The sequence below is a fragment of the Acinonyx jubatus genome, chromosome C1 (assembly GCF_027475565.1).
Source record: "Acinonyx jubatus isolate Ajub_Pintada_27869175 chromosome C1, VMU_Ajub_asm_v1.0, whole genome shotgun sequence".
Lineage (NCBI taxonomy): Eukaryota > Metazoa > Chordata > Mammalia > Carnivora > Felidae > Acinonyx > Acinonyx jubatus.
This window is the reverse complement of record NC_069381.1, coordinates 172000895-172026146: the sequence shown is the minus strand read 5'-3', so window position 1 is coordinate 172026146 and position 25252 is coordinate 172000895. Positions and strand designations below refer to the sequence as shown.

Genomic DNA, 25252 nt, shown 5'->3' with positions numbered 1-25252 from the left:
ATATGACTTTGAGACACTGGTAAATTAAAAAAAAAAAAAGATACTGGTAAATTCCAAATCATGAGGTAATAAATTTTATATTTTTATATATTCTTTCTGGTTTCCAAAATTGTCCAACAGATTAATCATTTACTGAGAGTGTCTTATACAACTCTTTCCAATATCAGATCAATCAACTGAAATTGGCTGGTGACTGGCTACACAGAGAACTACGTAAGCCTCCTAAGAGTCTATTTTAAACTTTTCTGATACATACGAAAAGTGCTATAATAATATATTTTGGTCAGGTACTGCCATATTATAAAGTGACTGATGCTGTCCTCATGAAATGTCCTTCAAATCATAGGCAATATCTCTGCTCAAAACACTGATATTACTGTAATTATTGTCATAATTAAATCTTTCTTTGATTTATTTAATTCCTCAGACTGAGCAGCCAATTCTAAAGTATAACTTTGTAGTGACTAGACACTTTATAAATCCTAAGTTTTGCACAGAAATGACTTCCTGCATTTACCATGAGTCATTTTTCCAGTTTTACAGGCCTTATGTTCCTAGTCTGACCTCATATATTAATCTCTTTCAGTTTTCTCTGAAATTTCATCTTCATAGAATGACATTTTTTTTTGCAAACACAAGTATGGAACATAACAAGTTATATAGAGATACCAAAGAGAGAATTGTCTAAATTTTCTCAACACTCCCCTGGTTTGCTCCTGTCCCTAGCATTATAGCACCTGCAGCTCAATCTCATGCTTCTGTAAGATTCAAATTACTTCTTCCATTGAACCTGGGGATGACTGTGTTTAGCAGAAATTAGGAAGTTAAATAAATCAATGCTAAGGGAGTCTACTGTACTCTGCAGGGGAACCGGGTATACCATAATCCCCATATGACCTGCAGGAAATGGAAAGAGTTTACAAGCACAGAAACATTGCTTCCATTTTTCTGTTAAAGTATTTAAACAGGGAGGCTAATAGACTGAGATAGTTCTACTACTATGTAAACAAACCAAAACCTAAGCCAGAATCAGTGCACTCAAATTTGAGAAAATTAAACAAGAACAACCAATCAAAAGTAGCCAACTTTCCTAAATAAGCAACTGCTTAAGCTATGGTTAATCTAATAATATCCTTGCTTTTCTGCCTCATCTTCTGTATAAACCTTCCTACGCACCTCACGCACATACACCCAGCTCCTGCTCCTGTCAGTAGACTCTCCTAACCACGTTTGGTTTGGCACTAACCAATTGAAATAGACATATGCTCAAAGAGACTCCTGAAACTTCTGTGCCTCAGTTTACCTTTTAACATAACCTTTTCTAAGAATTGGCTCCCAAATATATACAGATGGACATATTACTAGATACATGCATGTGTGCCTACCGAGATGGAGAGCTCTATAATCTAGATGTAAGTAATACCTCTTTGACAAGTAAAAAAATAGTAAAATACGCACAAAAAAAGTTTTGGATTTGCAGAAGTACAATGAGAGGTAAATTATTTGCTTCTAAGACTGGGGGAAAAATCTCTTTAAATGACAAGTTCCCCCAGAGTTTTTAAATTAGGAGTTTAAGAGTTTTTTGGTTTGTTTTTTAATGTCTCTTGTCTACAACAGGGTAGAAGCCATAAGACTCTGAGGAATAATTTGGCCACATTTTAAGAAAATATTTAAATGTGACTTCTCCACTAAAATTAACCATTCTAAGTTATTTGATAATGGAGGGGTGGTTTATGGTTAGTTTAAATCATTCTCCACTAAAGGAAAACCCCATGGGAATCTAGAATGTCTCTTTATTTTCTCTGGTAGCTATTTTTATTGTCTGTCTAGACTTTTAAAACAGGCTTCTAGGTGTGACTAATAGGCCACACTGAAATACTTTGCATCCCATTACACTTTCAGATGCTCTCATACACCTTGCCTCAAATTTGACTATACTCATTTTCACTCAGACAAGCTTTCCCAGGGTGGCTGTTCAATTTCAATTGAAGTTAATGGGTCTAATTCTGCTGCCTCCACCGAGATGAGATCACCTTCTGATTCAGTGTCAGCACCTTTTAAAAAGAGCCTCTTTATGGGCTTTGCCATAGTCAAGTCTGAAATTAAGAGAGTTTGCAAACAATGGATTTTCATTTCCAGTTATAGGAAATCTAAATTGTATTTGGTAATCAAGAGAAGGGAACCAATTAGAGAAAAGAACAAAATCAACTATATTCTCACTTCTGTTTAGAAAAGAGCAAAAGGGCCTTGAGTGTTCATGAAATTAAAGTACAATTAGAAAAAAAAATTTTTTTAAGTTTCTGAGATGTTTTAAATCTTTTCACACCCATTGCAATATTCTCATTAGACAATTATTTTATGCAAATATTAAAATAGTATTTCAATTATATATTAGCTTGTAGTAACTTTTGTTCTTCTTGGTGATATGGCACTGTTCTTCAAATGTTCTAATTATACATAAAATGATATAATGAATTTTATATATAAATGAGTACTGTTTATTGACTATAATGCTTTAATTTTGAATTTCAACATTTGTTCTTCATTTGCTGAAAACACAGTACAAATTTTTAAATTGCATTCATAGTAGGCAAAAAAATATAATAGTAAGCAAAAAGCCCTTGGCATTCACTATAAAGATATATAAGTGTATATAAAGGCAGTCAACTGCTCTTGGGACAAAATTTCCAAACTGTTGCATGGTATACTTTTCAAAATTGTCACACTTCATTATAAGGTGGAGGTTTTGAGGATATAGAAATGGGTTAAGCATAGAAAAACTATTTGATTACATCAAGCAAGTAGAATTATTTTGGCCTGTGCTTGTGGACAATAGAAGTAACATTGAAAAGACTTAACAATTTAGAAGACTACAGTTTTGTTCTTTTCATTTTTTTTCACAAGGTGGTTACACATTGGATTTGACTTTTCTTACATTATGGCTAAATTCTCCTGGTCATTGTTTGAAACCAGGTGTTGTGCGCCTCTTGCACGAATAGCTCATAAAGTCCTCATAACCATTCTCCAAGGTGGTACTATTATTATCTTCACCCATGTAGAAACTGAGACTCAAAAAAGATAAGACCCTTGCTAAACAACTGAGACTAGAAATCAGCAAGGCCCGGCTGTAATTAATCTTTCCATTTTATAGCCATTAAAGCTTTAGTTCAACTGAATAACAAATTCAATTATGGTGCCTGCAAGATCCTGGCTCCGCCTGAAACACTCAGGGTATATTAGGGTGATCCCTTATATCAGATTACTAATAATACAAGGTAGATGCTCAATCTACAACTGTGGTTGAGCTATTTATGACATGTAGGAAAATTATAAGGGGCTCCTGATTATGCCTGGGTCTCAGAGACGGTCTAGGAAAGGGGTCTGTGGCGCAAATCAAAGACTAATGACCATGCTTGTCTGACTGAGGTGGCTATTACTCAGCTCCACTGATCTGGTAAATTACAAGAAGGCAATTCATCTTTTTTTATGATAAAATGTCCAAAATAGAAAAAAACTTTTTGGATGAACTGTCACAAATTTTGAGTTGACAAAAAATTAAGATTTTAAAAAGCTAACTGGCAAATTAAAAAAAAAAAAGGCTAGGTTTGATTTATAAGCTGCTAGTTTGCAACCTATATGCAAATATCTGCTCATTCCATTCCCTCTGCTCTGAGATTCTCCGTAGTCCTTTCAGCTCAGCAAATAGCATTACCATCTCCACTTCCACTTAAGATTAAAACCAATGACTGGGATTATTTTTCTGATCTTCTCTAGCCCATGGTTTGTCCAGCTCTGCTGACCTCAATTCAGTTTTTACTGAGTCTGTTGTGGTAGCATTCTCATCATACCCTACCTCAGTCCACTCCCACCTGAGGGATTTTCCGAAAACATTATGTGTGTGTGCGTGTATGTGTGTGTATGTGTGTGTTTTAACGTAACATGCCTCCTTAGAAACTTCTAATGTGTTCATATTACCTAACAGAAGTAAATTAAGTCCATTAATACGACATTAAATGCCTTTCATGAGCTGATCCAATTGACTTTTAGCATTCTGATTCCCAATTTCCAACCCTTGATCAGGGTTCTCCAAGGGAACAGAACCAACAATTGGCTTACATGATTATGGAGGCTGAAAAATTCCAATTTCTTTTTTTTCAATTTTTTTAATGTTTATTTATTTTTTAGAGAGACAGAGAGAGAGAGAGTGAGTGGGGAAGGGAGACACAGAATCCGAAGGAGGCTCCAGGATCAGAGCTGTCAGCACAGAGCCCAACGTGGCTTAAACTCATGAACCATGAGATCATGACCTGAGCCGAAGTCAGACGCTTAACCAACTTAGCCACCCAGATGCCCCGGAAAAGTTCCAATTTCTTCAGTCATCAAGCTGGAGACCAAAAAGAGTTGATGGTATAGTTCCAGTCTAAGTCCACAGGCTTAGGAACCAGGAGAACCAAGGGCTTGAAAAATTCTCAAGGAGAGAACAAGAGAGAGAGAGAGAGAGAGAGAGAGAGTATGTGTACGTGAGCAAATGTGTGCTAAACATATGGCTGAACACAGGCTAAACATTTGACTGCAGCAGGAAAAGGATCAGGACTAAAAGCAGGATGACAACAGAGAGAATAAAAGGAACACAAAAAAAAATCAAAGGATTTATCCTGAAAACAAGCATCAAGTGTGATTTTTGTCAAAACAAGTTGAGTAAAACTACATGCATTCTTCTATTCAAATACAGAATCAGAAGACTTCCCCAAAACAGAGGCTATGATTCATTGATTTCTAAGCTGAGGTTGGAAAGTTTTGCAAATGAATCTGTTGCTACAAGTATAGTTACTGGTAAAAAGTCAGTTACTTTTGCATATTTGTCTTAGAATTTAATAGAAAACTGGAATTGTAATTTTTTAAATGATATAAAGTGATAGCTGTTTCTCTTTAAGAAATATTCTTTTAACATATGTTTAATTTATTAATCATATTTAGACCCACATGAAAGAGACACTGATTACAAGGCATGCTTAAAGAAACACAAGATTTAGTGTAATCAAAGATGAAAGATAATTTTGTATATTAAACCATTTTTAGTTAAATTATGCTTCCACTTGGAATATATTACAGGAACCATGATTATATGACTAGAATTCTCTGGTTTACACTCATGAAATCTATCTGAAAATATATTATGGCTATTTCCAAATGTAAAAGGTATACCTAAGATTACTCACCACTTTGAGTCTTAAGGTTAACGTTTAAGATGATATTGAAAATATACTCTGTTCTTTGAATGAGTTTTCAGTACTCGCTATTATGTTTTATAAAAGTTAAATAATGTAGTTTGTAGTAATGGAAAATTAATTGTAAAGTCACTTTATAATTTTGAGTATATAATTCACCATTTGGTACCAAATATGGTGGGTCCTCAGATTGTGCTTTAAAAATGGTCTATCATATATATTTTTTTAAAAAAATACTGATTTCTTGAACTACAGGAACTATAATATCTTTCTAAAAATATCTGCTGGATTGAAAAGAAGATTAGATAAATAATGTCTGAAACCTAGAAGGTCTGGGCAAAGAGAAGATCTGCTGGTCTTTTTGACTGCATTAATCAGAAGTGGGGGCATTGGTGGAAGACAGACAGGATGTGGTAGTTAAAGTTCCAGCAACTGTGACTGAGAGATGAGAAGGCTGCAAGGATGCTGAAAAGACACTGAAAATGACAAAGTTGCTGGCAAGATTGAAAAGGCAATTGCATCTAACAGGTAAGTAGTGTTCTAAGGCACAATTTGCCTAGAATATCTCAGTGTTTGGACAGACATGGGAGATGATAAATGACAAGAAAGGTAACTTTGGAGTCAGTGCTGGTAATTGGAAGGGAGAATGCAGGATTGCTTAGGAAGAAGAAATGAAAGTGTACTGGGAGGATGGGAGACTAGAGAAATGAAAAGTGAATAGGAGGTGACCTATGCAGTATGAGCTGACAGACACTCCAAAGAACCAGAACCTAGAATGCTTCCATTCCTCATTTTCCCAGTAGCACTGGGGTTTCCAACACATCTATCATCCATTCATCATTTGTCTAAGGATATTACAGTGCTCATTAATAAATGTTAGAAATAAAAATACTGTTTTGTCTATGAAAAATAATATTTTAAGTTTTTTTCTAAAAACATCGCCACATTAAACAAGAAAATCCTTCAATAAGCAACTCTAGAAAAAGGATCAATGCGTACCTTGCTGAACATGCTGTTAGAGAAATGTCATTATTAATACAAATCATTTAATATTTGAGATATAATTTTAATTGTTTGCAGTAACAAATACAAATTTTTTATCCTATTTACTTTCATAGCACAATGCTATATACTATTTGATTTAATCTCTCACTGTCATACACAGATACACACAATCGAATATGCACTTTTCTCAGAGGAGATGGAGTAAGGTTAAAAGTTGAATTTTATCTATAATGTCAAATAATTTTTATTTATATGTGGCTCAGGTATTATCCCAATCCTACAAAAATATTGCAGACAAGCCCTTAAGATTACATTTTGTAAACTTGGATACATTATTTAGAGCAATTCTGAAATCCAGGAGTGTGAGTGAATGGGTCATGAGTAATAAATGACACAAACTTTTTGTGTAAGGACCAATGACAGCTTTTTGGGCTGATTATGCTATCTGCAGTCACTAAAATTATCTTTAGAATAGGAAAGTGATGTTTTCAATTATGCCAGAAAGTATTAAATAAGCATGCTTTTTAAAGGAAAAGAGAGAAAAAATCTCCTAAGGTAATATTATTATATCATCATAGGCTGTACAGGAAACAAGTCTGTCAGATTATGTTTTGAGCTGGCTTTCTATACCCATTACTCAAAATTGTATTGGTAATGTTAATGAACAGAAGGTACAATCTGAATTTCCCTAAAATGTCAACATAATAGCTTTGCTGTGGCTTTTAATATCTGAAAGACACTGATTTCAAATTATCTTAATTGCCTCATCCACTATAAAAAGGATGGTGATGATTAATGAATTGATCCTCGGTAGAAATATAATTTCCTGTGACACTTAATAAGAGAGTATAAGAAAAAAAAATACACACCTAAATTTGCCAAGATTTCAATTTTAATCTATAGAATATAAACTTAATGACAAATCTGTCATAGCTTCCACAGAGTGACATATTATAGATATTCAAATATATGTGAATTAAATACAATAAAAATTTCTAAGTCTGTCTCTTTTGTTCAGTCTTTTATGACATGATAATTTGATACTGGACTAACCTTCTAACTTAGGGACTGGCAAGACTTCTCTGTAAAGGACCAGATAATACATATTTTCATCTTTTTGGGCTATATGGACTCTTCTCCAATACTCAACTCTGCTGTTCAAACATAAAAATCATATACGAATGAGCATGGCTGTTATTTCAGTAAAACTTTACTTACAAAAACAGGCAGTCAGTCAGATTGGGTCCTAGTTTGTCAGCCCTGTTTCAACTGGTGTTCCTGTCTCCAGTCTTCCTGTTTATATACTTCTGATCTTGTGGTTAAAAAGTATGACCTAAGGTACACTGGGTCACCACACTGAACTCAGTGCATCACCCTTTAGGATACTTTAAATTTTCAAGGGAAGTATAACATTTCTTAAAGGCCATGTGAACTATTACTATTCTGTGGCTTGGATATAATGACTTAGTAAATAGAACCATTAGGTATTTTTTGGCCTGGGAGGGCCTTTAAAAATTACTGAGATATGTAGGGACCTGGAACTGAGAAAGTTTGGGGATCTCTATTCTATACTACTTTTTCTTCCAGGATACATTTATTAAATCATCATTTCAATATGATTCTCTGCTGCTCCACATCCCCCAATAACTTCTCACTGATTACAACAAAATGAAAAAAAAAAAAAAACAAAAAAACTTCCCAGTTCACAGATCTGTGTCTTAACACAGAGCCATAATTTAAGACTAATTAAAAATATCAATTAATCTGGGAAGTCTTGAAATATGGGTCTTTTTAGACAAGCATCAGTAAAGACATATTGCAAGATCAAAGGAAGAAATGAACAAAGTATAGTTGAAGGCACGTGAATATATCAATATTTATTAGACAGACTGAGGAAATTCCACAGAGAGACAAGGGAAGGTGGTGGGATACATGCAAAGAAAAGCACCGGTATGACATAACATGTGCCTGGGAAAGCCCTGTATATCATACCAGAGTTCTAGTTCTTGGCAGACAATTCTGGATTAGCAGGCTGGGCCAAATAATGAAGGACATTGTGTGCCATACAATGAGCTCAGGATATTATTATGTATGTAATGAAGATCAATTACAGGTTTTGAACGGTCAAGTTGTGCTTTTGGATTGATAATTAGAGCAGCAATGGGGAAGAAGAATTGAAGACTGGAGATGGAATCAGGAAGAGGAATGCAAAATAAAAATCAAAATTAACGAAGCCCTAGGGGTGTCTGGGTGGCTCAGTCAGTTAAACATGTGACTTCAGCTCAGGGCATGATCTCACAGTTTGTGAATTTGAGCCCTGGGTCGGGGTCTGTGCTGACAGCTCAGAGCCTGGAGCCTGCTTCAGATTCTTTGTCGCATTCTCTCTGGCCCTCGCCCTCTTGTGCTGTCTCTTGAAAATAAATAAATGTAAAAAAAACATTTTTTTTTTAATTAATGAAGCCTTAAGTCAACTATCAGGCACTATCCTAAGCACTTTACATATATTCACATCTACCCTCAGAGTAAACCTGTGAGATAGGTACTATGACTTACTTTTTTTTCTATTTTAGTCTAGAAAACTAAGGCACAGAGACATGAAAGTTTAAAGTAGATAGTATAATTAGAAACAGAACCCAGGTGTGTAGCCCCAGAATTCATATCTTAAGAACTCTATTCATTTACTCTCAAAAATATAACTGGAAGATAAACTGGGGCTTACTTATGATAGTAGCAATGGTACAAAGAGACTGGAAAGCCAGAAACATTCAACTGATGGACTTATTGATTAATCCCAAATGAAAGAGAAGACTTCTGTGATGTTCTTCAGTTGCGAAGCTGTGGTAATTATATGAATAGCGAGTATACAAGAGGAGTAAGAGTTTGGGTTGGAAAGTAATTTGTTCAAGATTAAACGTGCTGATTTTGAGATGCTGAAATATCCAGGGCATAGAAATTTTGTAAGATATTTTATAGATAGCTCAATAGCTCTGTCAAAGTCTGGTCTGAAGATGTGGATTTCAGCATTGCCAGAATTCAGAAATGGTAACATAAGTTACTTAAATGGTTATTATCATCCAGATAAAGTGAATAAACTGAGAACCCAAGAGTTCATTAGCATTTAAGGGGCAATTGAAGAAGAGCCAAAAAGAAGACTATTGGATAAGTCTTCTAAGAATCTACTCGTTATACCACCTTTTCCTCAGCTTCCACATTCATTTCTGGTCGGACTCAAAAATGTCTGGCATATCCACTACTCTTTTTTCTTTTTAAGTTTATTTACTTTGAGACAGGAAGAGAGAGCGAGAGAGAACATAAGCAAGCAGGGGAGGGGCAGAGAGAGAGAGAGTCCCAAGCAGGCTCCATAGTGTCAGCACAGAGCCCAACATGAGGCTCAAACCCACAAACCGTGAGATCATGACCTGAGTTGAAATCAAGGGCCAGATGCTTATCCAACTGGGCCACCCAGGTGCTCCATGGTATAGCCTCTAAAACACATACTAAATTCTTCTATAGTATCAATCCTTGTCTTAAACCCATGTTTATTTGTCTTTACAGTATGTGTGTCATTTTTTATTTGCACAGACCAACTGCTAACATCAATATAAACCTACCGAATCAATTGCTAACATTTCATCTTAAAGCTATACAATTCTACATCTAACATTTTTTAAAATTATTTGACACACGCACCAAATTTATAAGGCATTTTGCTATTTAAATCAGTATAATATTCTAGAATTTTCCTTTCACAATAAAAATCTAATTAGCCTGTTTGATCTTTAAATGGATGCTAACTGATATAACTAAAATGCTTTAACTTTTTAAAATTTTATTTTTAAAGTTTATTTATTTTGAGAGAGAAACAGAAAGTGTGTGCGTAAAGGAGGAAGCATGAACAGGGGAGAGGCAGAGAGGGAGAGGCAGAGAAAAAATTCTAAGCAGTCTCCATGCTGCCAGCAGAGAGCCCGATGTGAGGCTCAAAACTCACTAACTGTGAGTTCATTAACTGTGCCGAGTCAAGAGTCAGATGACTGATCCACCCAGGTGCCCCTAAAATGCTTTAACTTTTTAAGAAATATACGTTTGTTCCAGATGGGGAAAGTTTTTTTTAAATATCTTACCTGCACTTCTGTTCTTTATTGGATAACTGCATTAGACATAATGAGGCATTTTTAATGACTAAAAATCTTGCAGTGCTTCCATGTTATCTTTCCTAGCACACCCTATAAGAGAGCAGGAAAACAGATTGAGGTGAATGCTGAATGTGTTAAGACCTTTGGCATAAAATCCCTGAGATGATTTTTACTGTTATCTAACAAGATATGCTGATTGATTGTACTTTTAGATTTACCAAATGATGAGAAAAGAAATTCTCTATGTTATTAAGCTGTGTTCATTTTTCACCTGCTTTTTAATTTCCTTTCAATCTAAGGTAGTATATAAAACACAATGTTTATTTAAAACACCATCTGTCTCAAATTGTCTGGTACCTTAAACCTACTTGGTTCATGTAATAATGATACTTGTGGTGTATTGCTCCCAGGGTCTTTATGGGAATAAAAGTACAAATGTGGGTGTGCTTTTTTTAAAACAAGTAAAAGATAAAAACACTATCTATTATTGGAAACATTTTTGACACTAATTATTATGGTAAATATGGGTTAGTTGAAAGTTGTGTGTGTCAAACTCTAATTTTCAAAGAAATAAGTGTACTTGAGGTAAAAATTCACTAAATGCTACATCTGACAATTTAGATACCTTTCAGCATTTAAAGCCAGTGTCATCATTATTCAAATAACATGGAAGCAAAGAAATTGTAAATGTGTGTGTATGCTTCTATATATGTATGTGTATACATATATATTATATAGCATTAGTTATCATTTATATAATATGTAACATGTATCATTTCTGTATGGCATTTGTTCATCTACATCACTAAAATATTATTGCAATCATACATTTTTTTAATTTTATTTTTTTAATTTACATCCAAATTAGTATTTAGTGCAACAATGATTTCAGGAGTAGGTTTTTTAATGCCTCTTACCCATTTAGCCCATCCCCCTCCCACACTCCCTCCTGTAACCCTCTCTTTGTTCTCCATATTTAAGTCTCTTATGCTTTGTCCCCCTCCCTGTTTTTATATTATTTTTGCTTCCCTTGCCTTATGCTCATATGTTCTGTGTCTTAAAGTCTTCATATGAATGAAGTCATATATTCGTCGTCCTCCGACTAATTTCGCTTAGCATAATACCCTCTAGTTCCATCCACGTAGTTGCAAATGGCAAGATATCATTCTTTTTGATTGCCGAGTAATATTCCATTGTATATATGTGTGTGTATATATGTATATATATATATATCCATTGTATATATGTGTGTGTGTGTATATATATATACACATTGTGTATATATGTATATATATGTGTGTATATAAACATTGTATATATACATATACATATGGTATATATATTTATATATATATACACATATATATGGTATATGTATATATATACCACTTCTTGATCCATTCAACCATCGATGGACATTTGGGCTCTTTCCATACTTTGGCTATTGTCAGTAGTGCTGCTATAAACATTGAGGTGCATGTGTCCCTTTGAAACAACACACCTGTATCCCTTGGATAAAAACCTAGTAGTGCAATTTCTGGATCGTAGGGTAGTTCTATTTTTTATTTGTTGAGGAACCTCCATACTGTTTTCTAGAGTGGCTGCACCAGCTTGCATTCCCACCAACAATGCAAAAGAGATCCTCTTTCTCCGCATCCTCACCAACATCTGTTGTTGCCTGAGTTGTTAATGTTAGCCATTCTGACAGGTGTGAGGTGGTATCTCATTGTGGTTTTGATTTGTATTTCCCTGATGATGAGCATGTTTTCATGTGTCAGTTGGCCATCTGGATGTCTTCTTTGGAGAAGTGTCTATTTATGTCTTTTGAACATTTCTTCACTAGATTATTTGCTTTTTGGGTGTTGAGTTGGTAAGTTCTTTATAGATTTTGGATACTAACCCTTTATCTGATATGTCGTTTGCAAATATCTTCTCCCATTCTGTCGATTGCCTTTTAGTTTTGCCGATTGCTTCCTTCGCTGTGCAGAAGCTTTTTGTTTTGAGAAGGTCCCAATAGTTCATTTTTGCTTTGGTTTCCTTTGCCTCTGGAGATATGTTGAGTAAGAAGCAGCTGCGGCCAAGTTCAAAGAGGTTTTTGCCTGCTTTCTCCTCAAGGATTTTGATGGTTTCCTGTCTTACATTTAGGTCTTTCATCCATTTTGAGTTTATTTTTGTGTATGGTTTAAGAATGTGGTCGTGGGGCGCCTGGGTGGCACAGTCGGTTAAGCGTCCGACTTCAGCCAGGTCACGATCTCGCAGTCTGTGAGTTCGAGCCCCGCATCAGGCTCTGGGCTGATGGCTCAGGGCCTGGAGCCTGTTTCCGATTCTGTGTCTCCCTCTCTCTCTGCCCCTCCCCTGTTCATGCTCTGTCTCTCTCTGTCCCAAAAATAAATAAAAAACGTTGGAAAAAAAATTTTTTAAAAAAAAGAATGTGGTCCAGGTTCATTCTTCTGCATGTCACTGTCTGGTTTTCCCAGCTCCACTTGCTGAAGAGACTGTCTTTATTCCATTGGATATTCTTTCCTGGTTTGTCAAAGATTAGTTGGCCATATGTTTGTGGGTCCATTTCTGGGCTCTCTATTCTGTTCCACTGATCTGAGTGTTTGCTTAAGTGCCATTGCAATCATATTTTTGATACTACACTGTTATATATGATTTACCTATTTATTTAATTAGAGTTGTCATATGTTCCTTCAAAAATATAAGAGCATATAAAGTAAATACTATTTTACCCATTTTGTCCATGAGGAAATCAAGTAATGTAACTTGCTCACTAAAGTTATCACTTTAATGTTATCACTTTAATGTTAGGTTATCACTTGCTCACTAAAGTTATCACTTTAATGTTAGGTTATCACTAAAATTCAAATGGATCTGGTGAAAAGTACACATTCCTTTCACCATGTTATTTTGACTTTTAAAAAATGTCATACCTTATCATTTATTTACATTGAATTATTTTTCCTATTTTCTTAAGATAGTCAATGAGTGGCTTATACATTCTAATTTTTAAAAGTAGGGATAAAACAGTTTTGATATTTTATCATGTTAGGTGAAGAATTTTACTCATGATAATTATCAATTATGTCTGTATATTTGCTATACTTGTGTAAGTTTTTAAAATTTTTTTAAATTTTTCTTTAACATTTATTTATTTTTGAGAGACAGAGATAGAGCACAAGTGGGAGGTGCAGAGAGAGAGAGGGAAACACAGAATCTGGAGCAGGCACCAGGCTCTGAGTTGTCAGCACAGAGCCTGACTGGGCTTGAATTCACAAATCGTGAGATCATGAACTGAGCTGAAGTCGGATGCTTAACTGACTGAGCCACCCAGGCGACCCAAGTTATTTTTAACTATATAGGCTCAGGATATACACAAACATATATGTCTTATTAAATAAGAGAGGATGCAAAGAATATTGAACCATGATACAGATACAGGATATAAAGACATAGTTAATGTGGCTATTGTGAGATGCCACTAAAATATTCTTCCATAAAACAGAATTAATATATTATTTTTATCAGCATTGTGAGAATTTAAGAAGATAACATATATGAAATTGTTTTAAAAATATAAATTGTAAGGACCTTGTTACAGGAAATTATACTAAAGTTAAATCTTGAATTTTGAATAAACTATAGATTATTTATACAGTTATAAACATAAATATACCTAAATATAAATTTATATACTATCAAATGTATGACAATAAATTATTACTGTGTAGATATATTTTTTTCTAAGTTTATTCATTCGTTTTAGGAGAGAGAACACACGAGCAGGGAAGGGCACTGAGAGAGGGAGAGAGAAAATTCCAAGCAGGCTCTGTACCCTGCAGTACCATGCAGAGCTTGATGCAGGGCTCAATCTCACAAATCATGAGATCATGACCTAAGCTGAAATCAAGTCAGACGCTTAACCAACTCAGCCACCCAGGAGCCCCTGTAGATATCATTTATATAACAATATATTATAACCTTGGCATTTTTTTGATAATTTAAACATTTGATAATCTACTAGAAACTAATTTTTATTGAACTTCATTCTTTCCATTACTATAATATCAGTAAAAGAAACCCATTTCATTTTGTGTTATGAACACATTTGGAATAACTATGAAGATATATTTGTTTCCTTTCTCTTCTAGTTTTGCGTAATTCTCTATTTAGAATGGAATTTTCAAATTAAATAATTAAGAAACTTAAAATGGGATTTAAAAATATATAGTGTATACTTTAAAATATTCCTAAACATTTTAAAATTATTAAAAGTCTTCATAGTTTATTATTGTTTCAAACTAGAGAACACATTTGAGTTTAGAGTAGCCTGTCAATACATCAGAATGAAATGTCAAAAACTGAAATGTGTAGTTTTTATAATCACAATAATTTATTATACCATAGAGAATTTATACTTGTTTATAGTTTTTTTCCTTTACATAATCTCTTGATATTTCTAACCATCTTATAAACTTTATAGAGCAAGTTATTTCCTTTACTTCAAAAGTGAAAGATGTGTCTCTAAAGTACTTCGCCAAAGATTAAACAGTTATCTTGTAGATGACCCGTGGTTAGAATCTTGATCATCTAAATCTCTATAAATGGAAGCCAGAGGTTTACTTAAGTGCTAAAGGAGCTGGTTATAATTATTAGGTTTGCTATAATCTCTTTCTAAGTGGTATCAAGAAGAAATTTCTTTTTTTTTAGAAATTTCAAGTATTTTAAGTATAAGCTTTTCCATTTCCATGACAACAGTGTAAACAAAATAGAGTACCAAAGAATAAATAAAAGTGCATTTATTATAATGCACCATTGGATAGCCATTTGACAATATTCAAATAATATTAAATAATCATTGAATGCATGTGATATTTTTTTTTACTTCTGTTTTAATATAACAGTATTCATCTAGTCAATAACTACTTATTTAGCATACAGTATGTGGGAGGCACTGTTCTAGGTACTTAGGATTCAACAATGAACAAAACACACACATTCCTGATTTTTTGGAATTGTTAGGAATGACTGTAACTTTGTAAACATAATAAATAAAGTATATTGGGTGGTAATAAGTTCTATTGAAAAAAGAAAGCAAACTAGGCAGGGTCAGTGAAGACTGACAAGAATATAGTAGAGGGAGGGTTGCTGGGTAACAATTTTATATTAGCATGGCCAGGGTAAACATCAGTGAGAAGGTGATGTTTGAACAATGACCAATATGAGATTGTAAATCATACAGATTCCCAAGGAATGGAGTTCCACTCTGAGGAAACTACTGCAATAAGGACATTTAGTTAGTGGTATCCCTATTGTCTTGGTATATCTGAAGAAAAAGGTCACTCTGGAGGAGTGGGCAAGAGAGGGAGCAATAGGAGATGAGGTGAGAAGAGAAGCAAGAGACCAACTCATAAGGTCTTTGCAGGGCTTCAACATCTGCAGCGAGTGAAATCAGGAGCCCTGAGAAGACTTTCAAGCAGAGGAAGTAACATCATCTGATATGTATTTTATCAAAATCATAATTTTGAGTGTTGTGTTGCTAATACAAAGTATGGGGGGGGCAAAATGAGAAGGAGCAAGACCAGTTGAGAAACTAATAAACTAATTCAAAGAAGAGATGATGGGTAGCTTGAACAAAATGGAGATGGTGAAAGAAATCTGATGTTAGGTATATTTCGAAAGGAAAGCAAATAAAATTTCATGACAGACTGAATGTGGTATGACAAGGAAAAATGGAGTCAATGACACTAAGGTTTTTGTCTTGAGAAACATACAGGATAAAATTGTAATCACTGAGCTGGGGCAGTCTGGGTGAGGAACAAATTTAGGATGGGGAGAGATCAGAAGGGTCTGGTTTCAGGCAAGCACATTGTGTTTCACATGCCTATCAGCTTTATCAAGAAGGCAATTGATATTATGAGGCTGGAGCAGAGAAAATGGTCTAAAAATATAAATGTAGAAAGCAGTTGGCATACAAATGTTATACAATACCAGGAGACTAAATGAAATTAGCAAAGAAGAGACTATAGGTAGCACAGAAAGGGGCCAAAGACTAAGGCATGGATCACTCCATGCTTAAGAGTTCTAGGGGAAGAGAAAGAATCAATAAAACATAAGTAAACAAACAAACAAACAAACAAAAACTCTTCTCAGTGAAGTAGGAGAAAAAGCAATGAAATGTGGTTTTCAGGAGCCAAGTGAAGAAACTATGTAACAAGATCAAGCACACAGTAAATTAATGAATTGAAAGAACCAACCATTAGCAACAGAGAGTTCAAGAGTAGTGTCACTGGGAATTATAGGGGAATACGGTTTGGGGTGGTTGGAGAGAGTTAATGGGAGGAGAGTTATTAGAGACTGACGATGTAGATAATTCTTTTTTTTTTCTTTTTAAGTTCTCTACCCCCAACATGCGGCTCAAGCTCATAACCCCGAAATCAAGAGTCACATGCTCTACTGACTGAGCCAAACAGGCACCCCAAGAATTCTTTTGAGGATCGCTGCTGTAAAGAGAAACAATACATTGAACAAAAGTTTATGCTTATTCATTGTTTTTTTTAAAGATGGAATAAATAATATCTTGTGTATATGTTACTGGGGATAATCCAGTACAGAAGGGAAAATTTATGACATGAGAGAAAATAACCGTAGGCCAAAATTCTTGAGTAGAAAGAGAAGATGGGATGTAGTGACCAAGTGAAGAGATTGGCTTTAGATAATATCAACTTAATAGGGCATATTTTACAATTCCTTATTTAAGTATGCATCCAGAAGTCTTAAACTTGTCTCTATATATTCAAACATACTTCTACTTTAATATAAATTAATAACTGTGTATACAGTATTTTGTTCATATTCCTTATAAAGATAGCAACAAGATCCATCTCAACAATTTAATCTTCAGTTGACTATAATTAAACTGTGTTCAATGCTGAGACATGACACAGGTATTAAAATTACTCATTCAACAAATACTTACTGAGCATCTGCTTATCCTTTAATTCTTTCCTAAGGTGATGCTGCTCTTTGTCAAGGGCATGGCTTGAAATAAGGCTAATTAGAGGTCATTGGATTTCACATCTGTGTATAATTGCTTTAAGCTTTTTACTAGACTATGCCAATGAAATAAAAGATTCAATTCACAGCAAGAGAGAAGAGTTTGAAAAAAGGTTTTTTTTATTAACAAATTTAAATGCATGAACTAACAATTACTGTTTTTTTAAGGCACTTTGCAGACAATCATGTTATGATTTTCAATGTCTGATTTCTTAATAAGTCAGAATTATTCTTCAAGGTATTTTTGCTTCTTGAAAATAGCTCAATATTTTGTCTCATGTTGTGCATGCTATGAATTGGTCCATTAAATATTCAGGCATCTGTCCATGGCGTAACAGTCAAAACTGTTATTTTTTTTAAAGATTAAAGCAGATATACATAGAAAATAGATAAATTTTAAGTTATATCATCAAAGGACTATTTTCATAAAAATAATATATTATAAATATTGGCCAGAGCTAAAATTTAATATGAAATAAATACCTATTGCTTTAAAAGAGATATATGTAAATGTTTTCCTAGAATTGCATATCAAATTTTTTGTGTAGCTCTACTTCTTATATAGATTTTAAATTTCATATTTAGTGTAAAAATATAGCAGTTATGTCTGTCTACCCTTATCCAATAAGCTTCAGTTTCCATTCCTTCATTAAGGAGTATAATTTGTATTTTCTGATGGCTTTATAATTTTTAAGCATTATGTTTTAAGGTACCATTTAACTTGCTTCAATATTATATATTTTTTTCTTCTTATAACTTTTATATTTATTCATATACATTTATAAATATATATACCAACTTCTGAATACATCCCATTAAACAAGAAAGTTATTATCACCAATTTGTAGCTTCAACGTGTCCTTCAGTCATTTCAAACTTGTTACTATTCTTTTCTGGCAATATCATATCTTCAATACCTTATTCTCTTCAAATATTACATTATTATCTAGTTTGAATTTGTGTATTGTTCTCACTTTCAACGCTTAAAACCACTGGCACCTTCTCAAACTCTAATCTTCTAGTATTCTAAATTCCAAAACTGTCTAAATGAAAAGCCCTTATTTATTACAACCTGCTTTTACTTCCGTACTTATTTATATTGTTTTTATTATCTCCCTATCGCACAAGAATTTAATTACCATGAAAGAATCAGTTGTTGGTATATAGTTAACTCTCAGTAAGTATTTGTTAATTGAGTGAATATTTACACTTACATATAAGGCGTTCTACATTAATGAGAATACAAGTTCAGCTGCTCCAAGAAAGAACCAGAATTAAGAGTGACCTGTCTATAATAGCAATATGTCAGAGATTCAAGTTCCTTCTAACTTATTGCTCAACCATTTTATGGCACAACTCAAATTCACCTTGTCCACAAAGGGATCACAACCAAAGCTGTGTTTGAGCCAGGGAGAAAAAGAAAAAGGCACTTAGGCTACATGCTGTCATTTCAAGTTCATGCATCCATTACTTAGATTAGCACGATGTTAATCAGGATTAGTCACATGTATTCAACCTGCTGTGATAAAGCCTCATATTCTAGTCTATATTCTAAGGGGCCTAGCATCCAGCTAAAATTTAAAGATCTGTTCATTAGTAAAGAAAGAAAAGGGGATTGTAGCAGCTTCTGTCACCTGCTTACAACCATGTATTCTTTTGCATCATTTTTAATTTTCAGCCTTTTATTTAAAAAATAAGTTAACCACACTTTAATGACTCAAAAAACAAAAGGAAGTATACACATGATTACCCTACTTCAACACAATTAACCCACTTTACCAAAGAAGAAAATGTAATAACAATTACATTGGAGGAAACCAAAAACTTATCTTTTGTATTTTCTTCTAATTTTGACTGAATTAATCATGTTTCATAAACCCAGAGAAATAAATTAAGTACATCAAACAGTTACACACACACCATATATACATATGAACATACATGCATCACACACACACACACACACACACACGCACACATCCTATTACTTCTCTACTCCTAAAGTCATTTGCATCTTCTCAAAATTCCAATACCAATTTGTGAAGTTTTTGATAACTGTCTGCATGAAGTGCTAATATTTTTGTAGATTTTTTTTCTAGGACGTTTTGAACTCCTCCCATCTGCTGCAAACTACAGACACCACATGCCTATCCATATATTTTTAAGAGGCAATAAAGGAGGACAGAAAACAGGCAATTGCTTATAAAAATAGAAAGCCCTAAATATCAGGGTATGGGACATGAGAGGTCATTGATGATTTTTGTATGATGCTTTTGAAAGGAAGTAGATGAATCAATGTAATATTTTGTAATATGGATTATAAACCATATGTGTTTATTTAAAAATATGCAAAAGCAATAATGAAAACAGAAATATGCAAAAGCTTCATGCATTTGAGAGATGGTCCCTGATCCATACAATTTCTGTACTAAGTAGTCAGAAACCATAAATTATTATCAGCATTTTTATTAATCTTAAATATCTCAAGTATTTAAGAACTGGTAGAGTGTCAGCCTGCAATAAACAGATACTACATGGTGTCATTTTGTTGATAGGTACTTAAGAAGACCAAATATATCATACCTCCTTAGGGGCTTTCCTGACATTTCATATGTGGTTGAAATACACTATTTTTTTCCCCTGGAATTTAGTTTACTATGAGGCACCCTTTAATGTTATGTAGCTACAAATCCTCTAGGAAGTTAATAAAACAGTTCTTAGCTGCTGTTGGTTCAGCTTTATTGCAAGGATTAAACTGCCCTGTTCTTAATTGCAGAGTAGAGACTGCTTTTGAAAGCATTTTCACTTGCAATAAAATAAAGTAATCTCTGAAGAATAATGATGGGATTAGGCAGGAATCATTCACCTTTGTCTTTTAAGAAAAATGCTTTCTGTTTCTATGGAGACACATGTAATGATATGATGAAAGATACCATGAGAAAGAAGGAGAAAAGTTAAGCAGTGCAGGGTTTCCTTTATAGGGGTTAATATGACACGAAGACTCTAGTTCCAGTGGAATCATCATTAGTGCAACTGCATAAATAGCATTCTCCCAACAGTCAGTTAAACATGAGCAATTCTGTCAGCAGCATAAAACTGGTACTGAATATACCCACTTGTGTTTTTTGTCATTTAATGTCATAATTAAGATGTGTGCTCCTGTTTCAGTATTCAGACTAACTCTACCAATGATAAGTCTGATCTACTTGATGAAAGGGTGATTGTTTATATTCACATTAAAATTTTTAAAAAGTAGAATCTAGTGAAAAAAATTTGAAATATTTTAATAAATGTATGTTTACATCATTAATTGCTTCTTCTCGCCTATGAGAGTAAATACATTAAAAAAATAATCTTGAATATGCTCTATTCAGTGTTAAAATATGGAGATAACTTCATCATCATCAACACTAATTTTGTCAAATCAACAACATAAGCAGCCTAATCAAAAGTATCACTTATAAGTGCCTTCTATGTTTTGGATTAGGCTTTTGTTATCTTTTCTTTTTTTTAAACTTATATTAGCTATTTGATCTTCACAATAACTCTGTAATTCAGGTACTATTATCTTCCTTATATTTTATTCTCCTTGTAAAATTTATTCACCAATGTCAGAGCTAAATTTTGAAAACAAGATACATCTTATATAAAAAGCAAGTAAGATGGAGCTTTTCTTATTAACAATATATGGATCATCCATATTACAGTTATTTATTCTTTTCTTTAAGTAATCTCTACACTAAATGTGGGACTTGAACTCACAATTTCAAGATCAAGAGTCGGATGCTCCAGTGACTGAATCATCCAGGCACTCCCAAATTATTTGTTCTTTTCATGAATAAATCTACCTTTCACAGTTGCTAAGGCATCAAACATTAGGTTTTTCCTAGCAGAAGGTTCAGAAAAAGAGTAAAACAGGAGTAAGTTTGGTTAAGATCTTAAGACATTCTAGGCATTGAAATACCATTTAGGACATATCTCAATTCAGTTCTCTACAACTCTTAGAGGCAAATTTTTCTCAGATGGGAAGTGTACATGCACCAAGAATGAAATTCAACACACTCACAAACAAGCAGCTCATCAGTGCTGGAGGCTAATTTGGATTCAGGCCTGAATCCCCTTCCTATGCTCCCATAACACCTCTTTAGATACCCAGGTCTTTGTGTCTAGATTTCCTATTATCTGTTTCTCTCCTCTATGTGCTAGTGGGACACAATCTCAGACCACCTGGCAAATGGTTTATGAGTTTCTGTAATTCATTCCAATTTGGATATTGTTTCCTATCATTGAAATATAATCAATTTTCACTTTAATTTTTTTCAGTTTTTCAGTGTTCCAAAAAAAAAACCCATTTTAAGACAAGGTTTGTTTCATCGGTCAGAAAAAAACTAATTGGCAGTACATGTTATCTGACATTTGACAACTAATACTTAAAAATATCCATAGACATAAAAACAAACCAGGGCTCTTGTAGACTGCTATAAACTTAAATATATTATCAAAGCAATGAAATTTTATTCTTAGGAAATTAAATATGAGGTTTCTCAATTGCCTGCTTTAGACATGATGCTAGATAAGGTTGAAGAATAGGATGACTAAACACTTTCAAATAAAAACTCAGATAAGTCAAAGTTACATAAGCGTACATACAACTCTCAGGTGAAATGTGGCTGATTATACTACAAAGTAAATTGCCAGCACATTTATCATAACTTATAAATATGTTGGAGAGGCAAGTTTTATAATGGCTCACCAAAAATTGGGAAGCCTCAAATCCCTATCTCATTCATCTTGCTGTGTTCATGGATCCTCCAAATTGGGAAGTTGAAGGGCAACATAGGGATCAGAAGCAGCTGTTTGTGGTCTTGTGCTCACAGCTGATATACAGAATTATGACTCTCTCCTCTTCCAAATTACGGAGACTTTGTAGTACATTGACAAGTAACCTATGTGTACATTATTTTCCTATTCTGCATATTCACTTCCTGCTTGGTGAGGTACAAGTAAAAAAATAAAAGCATTAAAATTTGTATATTTTTCATGCACCTATTCACATTTGCCATATTTGATCACATATGTCCAGTATTATTCTTTTTTAAAAAACCCTTATTCATTTTGTGACAGGGAGAGAGAAAAAATAGTGTGAGTGGGGCAGGGGCAGAGAAGGAGAGAGAGAGAATCTCAAGCAGACTCCACTGACAGCATGGAGCCCAAAGCAGAATTCCTTATGAAGCATGAGATCATGACCTGAGCTGAAATCAAGTTGGCCACTTAACCCACTGAGCCACCCGGGCACCCCCAGTATTATTCTATATATAAACCTATCAAACTCGTCTCATTCATTCATTCATTCATTTAAATTTATTTATTTTGAGAGAGAGCATATACATGTAAGTGGGGGAGGCACAGAGAGGAGGGAGAGAATCCCAAGCAGACTCCACACTCAGCACAGTGCCCAACAAACAGCTTGAATTCATGAACTGTGAGATCATGACCTGAGCCAAAATCACAAGTTTAATGCTTAACTGACTGTCCACCCAGGCACTCCAAACTTGTCTCTTTTATAAGAAATATACTTTTTGTACGCTGTGATATATCTTTGCTTGGTAAACAGTATCGTTTTTACATATATATACTTTTTCTCCCACTAGATACAACAGTTCTGATATTTACAAATGTATAAATAAAGTGATATTTGGCCTGATCCTTGAGAAATGCCTAGATGTTTCAGAAAGACAAATAAAGGAAGGATGTTTTAGGAGGAGGGAAAAATTATATCAGTAAAGTCATGGAAGTATCAAGGTATGGTGGAAATTAGTACAAACACAATGTGCTTCAGGGTGGTATAGGAAATTGCCACAAAATTAAGCTAACATGAAAAACTATGACAAGAGTTAGGAGTAATAACAAATCTTTAAAAAATTTAATTTTCCCTAGCACCAAATTTGAAAAAGAACATTTTCCCTCTCTTTTTCTTATAGTACTTCCTTGTAATTTAAACTTGTAATTGCAAATCTTTTCTATCTCTTTGAAATGTATGCAAATCTTTTATTTATTTTTATTTTTAAAATATTTTTTAAATGTTTATTTGTTGAGAGAGAGACAGAGGAGAGAGAGAGAGAGAGAGAGAGAGAATGTGGGTGGGAGAGGGGTAGAGAGATAGGGAGAGAGAGAGAATCCCAAGCAGGCCTGTGCTGTCAGCACAGAGCCCAATGTGGGGCTTGGTCTCACAAACTGTGAGATCATGACCTGAGCTGAAATCAAGAGTCACACACTCAAATCGACTGAGCCACCCAGGTGCCCCATATATATATATATATATATATATATATATATATATATATTTTTTTTTTTTTTTTTAATTTAAAGTAAGCTCTACACCCAACGTGTGGCCTCACAACCCCAAGATCAAGAGTTGCATGTTCTACCAACTAAGCCAGCCAGGCACTCCAGAAAGGTATGAAAATCTTTTAAAAGCTAAATAGGACTTTTGCTAGTTTTGCATCTCAGAAATTTTCTTAGGGTCCATCTTTTTGAAATGTGAACATCAGGGAAGACTGTGTCCTGTCTCCCTATGTTTCTAGACATTTGGATACAACTGGTAACTTTTTGCTTGTCTTGGAGACATGAGATTATTTTTCCTTTGAATAAAATAATGAACTTGTATGTATAGATTGTATTTGCCTGGTTGTATGAAAGCATGAGACTTCTTTCTGTCTTTGTAATGTCTTTAGCTGATGGCCTATGATATACACTGCAATCTGTTTTAATGCTTACTCAATAATAAATAATAAAACTATTTTCTTTCCTTTTTACATTCGTGGAGATTTCTGGGATGGCAGAAGATTTTACTTTATTATTAATAATGTTCAAAACAAAACCACCAAAAGGTTTGTATGCCATATTTAGAATATTGTAGTTCATTATTAGAAAAACCCACTGAAGACTTGAAGAGTAATGGTATGCATAGATATTTGTTTTATAAATAAATTATATTGGCAATGTGTATATTGGCTAATCATTAAAGTCTAAAGACAAATATTTTTAAAAGATATTATAGTGGTCTATGTAAAGGGTTAGAGATTAGTGATTCTGGAGACATAAATGTCTCCATACAAAAGTCTCTGTGAAGGTAAAACTGACAGAATATAATGCAGGGATGCCAATGCTATAAAGTTAACAATTTATGACAAAGTATTTAACATTAGCCTTTCTAACAAATATTAAATATTAATTAGCAGTTACTGAGTGACTACTATGTACTATGAACTGTTCTAAGTGCTCAAGTGTACTAAAATACTGTCATCACAATCCTGTGAAGTAGATTGTGTTATCATGCTGCAAATGAAGATATCGAGAAAAACTTTTGAGCATCTTGCCAAGGGTTAAAAAACAGAGCTGTGCATCCATGATAAATAGTTACTATAATAAGGATTGGAATGAAATATATTAATTAATTAAATATATATAAAGAATTACATGTGGGAACACATACAAACTTGGAACGTTGATAGGTATTAAGACCAGTTGAAGGAAAATATCAACAGAACTATTAATCGAAGAATATTCTTTCACAAAGAGTACTTCTTGGAAGGCTGACCTATTTATAACTTTTCTAAAGCTGACTAAAAAAAGTACAGGTGGCAAGGTCCAGCTGTGCCCACTAAAGCGTGAAATATACACCTTTACTACTGACGAGACACATGCAAACTAACAAAGGAAGTGTCCACGAAGATACAAACACTTAAAAACGAACTAATTGAACCTCTAGAGAACTTCTTTCTTCTCTTGAAAAAATACTAATAAACATTTCACCAAACTTTGAGTAAC

The 25252-nt window shown here is 33.9% G+C and overlaps 1 protein-coding gene across 1 annotated transcript in view; it reads right to left on the bottom strand.

Annotated features, from left to right (window-relative positions):
• Positions 1 to 25252, bottom strand: part of GULP1 (GULP PTB domain containing engulfment adaptor 1) — a 741807-nt gene that overhangs the window by 715242 nt on the left and 1313 nt on the right. The window lies entirely within an intron of this gene.